The following is a 7,142-nucleotide window of genomic DNA, read 5'->3' as shown; positions in this document are numbered from 1 at the left end:
TATTGAGTTATTTGTCCTCAAAAATGAAAATGATATTATCAGCAAGTGGGGAATTTCTCTATACATGTCTATCTGTTATCATACCATATCCACGGAGGAATCTGACGAGAAGCCATGATGATTTAAATGGATAACTGTAATGGCTCTCCCGGGGATTACTTGTTATATAGTTTCAAGCCGTAAAAACTAGAAATGTTACCTGCCTATGTAATATTTAGAAGTTTTTGGCCAATTATATTTGATCAAATATTTTAAATTCATTTTTTGTTTGAAATACCTTCTGTTTGTGTTAAGAGTATTTCAATAACTTCTGTAAATGGAAACTTCAAAATCAATTTGTAAAATTCATATGCGGTACCAATGATTGTGATTTGAAGTACTGCCTACATTTATCTTCAACTGGATCTTAGCAAACACGATAGGATATCCAATTATTCATCAGATGAATTATTGATTCGTTGAAAGTTTATTTTATTTAGAGTATTTAAAGCACCAAGTAGATTTCTCATCACTCTGTGAATTTCATTCATTGGAGTAGTTTATTCAGAACTGGTAACTTCATGGTAAATTTTTCCTAAGCAAAGGGTAAAATATTTTGTTCATTATGGACTACTATCATGGAATGGGTATTTATGTCATAACGATACATATCACAACTCTGGTTATCAAATTATATCAGAAATCTTGGCATATTTAAAAAACGAAAATACTGCATTCCAGGTCTCGATAGAAGGCTGTATTTGTCTCTCTGTGCAATCCTTTTGCAAAGTTCCTTGAAAATGGAAAATGGTACACACTTGCTTTGTTTTCAGGTCACAAGATGGATTACTCTGAAAGCTGCATGTAAATTTATTTTTCCTGTGCCTCATTATGCAACTACATTTTCTGCTTGAGGTGTCGGCCTCGAATCACAAAATTGGCAACCATTATTTGGACCATAATATTATGAATATCCTTCCACCATAAAGTTCTTGTATCTTTTTGCTACATGTCTTCTCAATTATTTGATGTTAGGTTCACATCAAGTTAAACCTAATTCATTTTATTAATTTTTTTATTCCTAGAGTTTGTCATTAATTAATTTCATTATGTGTTCTGGTTTTGAATACTATAATTTTTCCTGCAGTTAGGGCTATAAAATTTGTCTTTCCTCTATGATATTTGATTAAATCATCTTAATCAGTGTAATTTTAATTGAGCACTCCCCTTCAATTCCTTAGATTTTTTCCACATTCTCTTTAAATGATTGCTTACTTATTACAACATAAATTTAATTATTCAATTCCAGTGGTGGAAGAATAACACCCCATGTTAGTTCTATGCCCTTCAAAGTCAATATATGCACAGCTAACCTAAATGCATTTTCTAAGCGAGTTCAATAATTTCCCAAATCTTTTATCAATTGCTGATTTTTATCATTGTTTGTACCTAAATTTCATGCTGGCAATGCATGAAATTATTTCATAACTATGACCCATATTTTTTTCAATATTTTTTAGCTCTCTCTGAAAGGATTTAAACCTGAGTCTATATTCTCTGAAGCCACTGACTGCTGTTTATAGACATGGCTCCATTACCGTGGTATGATTTATCAGTATTAAATTGCATTCAGTAGCGGATACAGCAAACACTCAAGGGGGCGGGGGGAGCAAAAGATATTTTGAGCTACCTATATTGTTATTGTAATGAAAAATGATCAAGTTACATGTGAATTTTTAGAAATTTTAGTGGTTTAGTGGTTCTGCAATGTTCGGCAATGAAGGCAGCCCTGCAAGGGGGGACGTGCACCCCCCACATCCGCCACTGATTGCATTCTTTTATGCCAAATTAGGTCTTGACCTCAAGCATTAATGAGATTTCTATTTGATTAGATTATTATATGCCTAGTCCTCTGAAATATTTTACCTTGCCAAGTTAACTGTTAAATGTTGTTGATTTTAGGTTACTGAAAGTCTTAAACCTAATTTTATTAAAGTTCCCCATACTATTTCACTGCCTTTCTCTAAAATATGTGGTATTGGTTGACTGCTTAAGGAAATTTTTAACAAAATCTATTATTCCTTTATTACATATTCATTCAAGCAGTGTGGAAAAAATTCTTTTTGGTATACTGTCCATGAAGCTATTGTTCAGGCCTTTTTTAAATGGTTTAAATTCCAAAAGTGTTTACCAATTTTGAATCTGAGGTTTGCATTAACATGAATTTCAAAACAATTTTGAGAGGACAAAAATGTAAACATTATTTTTTCATGTCTACCTTATCCTAAAATTATATGTACTATATAAAAATCCTTGACACTGATTTAGTGAGCTAGATCCCCTTGAAAATTATATTATGAGGCTTTCAAGAGTTACTAAAAGCTGAGGAATGGTCGGTAATTCTGATTAATCAGAACTATAAGAGGCACAATGTCAAGCTATTTTGTCTCTGGTATTATGGTGTAATGTACAGGAAACATTAAGAGGTTCCCATTATTGTAGGAAAAGTACTAGGGATGAGATTCTTTGACTCTTGAGTTATGATCCCTAAAAATTGCTAACTATTGAAGAAAATTTAGTGTGAATGTGATGAAAAATTTAGCGTGTACTTTGTAGTTGAAATACAAGATTTTCCATGTTCATTTTATTTATATAGTGTACAATATGTCCTGCTTTTTTATACCCCTAAAATAGAACTACGTATTACCATTATGCACACATAGTGTGTTAATATTTGACAAGCTTGTTGACAGAGTGGTCCCCCATAGCATTGAGCACTGGTGCAGTCCATCGAACCTTCTTGAGTCACCTTGAAAACTTCATTATCTTATTGAAATTTTCTTCTCCTCACCAATTCAGCTCAAAACCAGATGGTATTCTCTTCATAAAAGAGTTTATTATTGTTAGTCAGGATTGGGGCACAATTCAATAGCAATTAATTTTAATCAGAGTTTATTTCCATCAAATAAATCTTTTTCATTGATTTTTGAAGGGTGAATTAATAAAATTATTTTAAATTGTGTAAATCAATTTTCCTATCATATTGACTGATTTACTATATCTGCCACTTTATAGAAAAGGAGAGGTTAATGTTTTATTTCAGAAAGGCTTTTTTAAAAATCACCAAAATGTCTATCTCTCAGAGGATAAAAGTTTAATACTATCTACAAGGATGGCTTATTTGACTGCAGAAGGCTAAGTTTTCTCACAAGGATGTCTCTTTTCTCATCTACAAGGATGGCTTATTTTGACTTCAGAAGGCTATGTTTTCTCCTTGAAAATTTCAAAATTTTCACCTCATGCCACCAAAAATGCTTAACCAGCAGATTTTCCATGATAATAGTTATTTTTAGCAGATAATTGTCGATAATCAAAGGCATTTTATTTGACCGTGGTCAGCAGAACTCAAGTTCAAGCTACACTCATGTGTAACAGGTTTAATAGTAAAGACATATATCTAACAAGGACGTAATATTTGGAAGTAAAAGTCCGATAATTTTACTGTAGGTATAATTTATTTAAATGTATTAAAAATTAAAATAAGACAATTAACATGAGATATTTCCACATATATGGACTCATTAATACACCAAATAAATCATCGAAACCCCCTCATTCAGAGTTATTAAAATGGTAGTGTTTATGATAAAATTTATTAAAATCCTGATATATTTCCTTTTTTGCACATGTCTAATTAATTAGAGCGATAATGTCCAATTGAAATAAAGCACAATTGTTTTAATAAGCCTTTCAGATGTATCCTCACACATTGAAGGTCACAGGAGAGAATTTTCCTTTAAAATCCCGATCATATGCGTAGAAGCCAGAGTTTGTACTACGTTATTTTTACTGTCAAGGAATAATATTATGCATTTTGGCCACTATAAAATTTCATGCATGCATGCATGCTTTTTTAAGTATTAATGGCAATGCGTTCTTGGGAAATATGATTAAAAATGTGCACTAATTCTAAGAAAAAAAAATTCTGGTCCTGCAGGGCTATTCTGCTAAACAGGGCCATACCTATGGCCGGCTGTAAATTTTGTATGGCCAGACCCGAAATTACGGACTATAACGATTCCACTTTCAACAGGCCATATCATATGGCCTGGCCAAAAGTCTTAAGGCCCTTTCTGCAGGCAAGTATGAAAATTATAATTGGTACTATGAACTCAGTTCACTTTTTTTAAACATTTTTTTAAACATGGTAATTTTTTGAGAAGGCAGTTTGTTCCAACAAGGAGAAAAAATTAATTCTATGGTCATTAACCGAAGTGGACTCTTATAAAAGGATGAATTTGGATAAGTAAGAAATCTGTTAGCAAATAAAAGCCTGTTCCTCCGTTCACTTCAACGGAGCATCCATTTAAAACATATTCATAACTTTTTAACTATAAGCAAATGCTAATTCCGTCAATTATCTGTGCTTCCAAGGTAAGTTACAACTTCTTTTGATGCGCGGAAATATTTAATGAAAATATCATCATCATATGCGAATGGATTACATGTATCCCTTATCCTCCTCCTTTCAGGATGAAATCGACGTCTTTCTTTCATGTATCTAGCCAATGCCTGTTGAATCTGCATGTGCTCCAGCGCACTATTCATATATTTATTGGAACAATCGCTATATATAATCGTTGACACTTTGTAAATTTCTTTTATTACTCCTTAGGCGTGCAATATGTTATTTTGTATGGCCTGTGTTACGATCGCCTCCTAGGCAGGTCATAATATTACGGCCTTTAGGCCTTAGCTATCACCTGACTTATGGCCTTTCACTCAGAGAAGAATCGCTGAAAGCCATACGTTTGTCCCAAGGCAATAGTAATGGTCGATTTCGACCATATGAATATAGCCGATTGCACGCGCGGTTAAAAATTTTAATTTTAATTTCAATTTAATTTAAAATAACGTGCATTTATTACCTTTGGTTGAAATTAATTATGAGCATGCATAGTTGTGCAGGAATATTTCTCGGGTTTCCCACCGGGTGTCGTATCGGGTTGTAGTTCCCAACGGACTTAGTCATGGAAACGTTGGGAACTACAACTCGATACGACACCCGGTGGGAAACCCGAGAAATATTCCTGCAGAGCATACGCCGGGAAAAACTCGGATTCTACATGCATAGTTGGAACCCCTTATGTTTATACAGACACGCTGTCATAATAGTTGTGTGGGTTGCAAATAATTCAGGATACTTCCTATTGCTAAGTAACTTTTGCACTCTCGTTTATCATCAGGTCATTTTGTGGTTCTGAGAAAAATATAAGCTCAGATCACAGTAGCCATCTGAATAAAACCTTTTAAATCAAGAGCATAATTTTCTCGAATTATCCTCACCATCATCATTTCGAAAAGGTGTGGGCTTAGGGAAGTAGTATACTACTGTTATGATAAGCCTCAGGTAAGCCCTGGATCTGCAGGAAGTTATGTATCCCCAAATTTGTGGTTACTTTTTTATAAATTTATTTATTCATTGTCAACAGAACACCATTTACATAGCAGCGTACTAATATTAAACATAACAAGATGGCAAAATATGTATGTATATCCAGTCGCAATCCAGGTAGAACACAAAACAATAAATAAAAAGATAAACTCAACAAGCAATAAATAGTTAACACAAGTAAAAATTATACATAACGATACTAAAATAATTACTTGGTTTAAATAACGTGCACCCTGTTAATATAAAGCCGATGATTTCACCCTTGAACTTGACAGCCCTAATTTCAAAAAAGGTTACCTGAAATGCTGCATCTAATTCAAGGCAAAAGAGTCTATGATGCCAGTCTAGGATGATGAAAAACTTCCAGTAAGCCAAGGATTTTTCCAATATATTGAGTGATACAAAAATGCAGAAAGTACTTAAAGTTAGATTAGTGCTTGCATGCAAGGCTCTAAATTTCCAGTTGTTGTTTGTCATCATCTACTTCTGATCCTCATGTCTTTGTGCCCCAGAGGAAGTTTCCTGAATCACTTCAATAACACACCTGTCTCTTGCTACCTTCATGCACTACTATTCAGTCATACCTGTAAATTTAGGTGAACCCACTAAATATTATCCTCTTGAAGATCACTCTGTAAAAATAATCGAGCTATACTCTGAACTCAAGCAAGATGATGATTTTAGCCCCTCCTTAATATGCAGTGACTGTTACTGGTCAGCCACACTAATCGCGAACAGCTCCAATCGAAGAGGCAATGATGGCAACCGGAACTACCTTGCAGACCCACAGGCTTCACCCCACCTCAGAGGTGAATCCAGGATTTTTTTCTGGGGGGCGGGGGGGGACAAGGGTCTGACAGGTTAGTGATCTTCTCATACTTGAAATTAAAAACAAGATACAACAATTACTATACGAAATTTTCTCTTTATTTTAATATGAAATGAATTTATTGAGGCTCCGTTACATACAAAACAAAATTATCATGGTGATAGCCATATAAAAACCTTTGTCTACTTTTTAAGCATTTGGGGGGGAGGGCATGTGCCACCCCCCTATATCTGTCAATGCATCACCTCCTCATCCTTCCCTTGATTAATTCTGGATAAACCCTGGACATCTAGGCACCACACTATAGCTGAACATGCTTTTTTGTATATTTGGAGTATATGCTCGCAGCTGGCTCCCTGGATGAGTTTCAGGTAGTCAAGGATGACCTGGAGGGACTTATCTATGTGATGATGATAGATTCAAATGGAACTTCATCACTTCACCATCAGACCTTATAAAAACAGAAGGATTTCTTATAGGGAGTAGTTTGTACTCAACTCGAATGTTTCGAGTAGTGTTACGAATGTCGAGTCGAGTCGCTTCAGTTACAGAGCTGTTGAGGGCAGTGAGTTCAGAAATCTGCCCACAGGAGGCGCTATCATGAAACCTGTGTTGTAATATTGTTGTTAAAGTCAATACATAAGTCATTCTAATGCCTTGGCCCTAAAGTTTCAGCTTGCTGTACACGTAGCAATCAGTAGTCGACGTCGGTGCCAAAAACCCACCAGCTGCAGCAGCCAACGGTCTTCCGACCCGGCGGCATATGTATTTGGAATAATCGGAGTGAACCTCTGCGTCGCTCATACTTTACTGTGGGATACTTTTATACCCTACCCTACTTTCTTAACTCAAATGCTGGGAGAATACGTAAAAATTGTT

Source organism: Ischnura elegans, chromosome 6, assembly GCF_921293095.1.
Source record: "Ischnura elegans chromosome 6, ioIscEleg1.1, whole genome shotgun sequence".
NCBI lineage: Eukaryota > Metazoa > Arthropoda > Insecta > Odonata > Coenagrionidae > Ischnura > Ischnura elegans.
The sequence above is the reverse complement of the archived record's forward strand: the minus strand, read 5'-3'. Positions refer to the sequence as shown.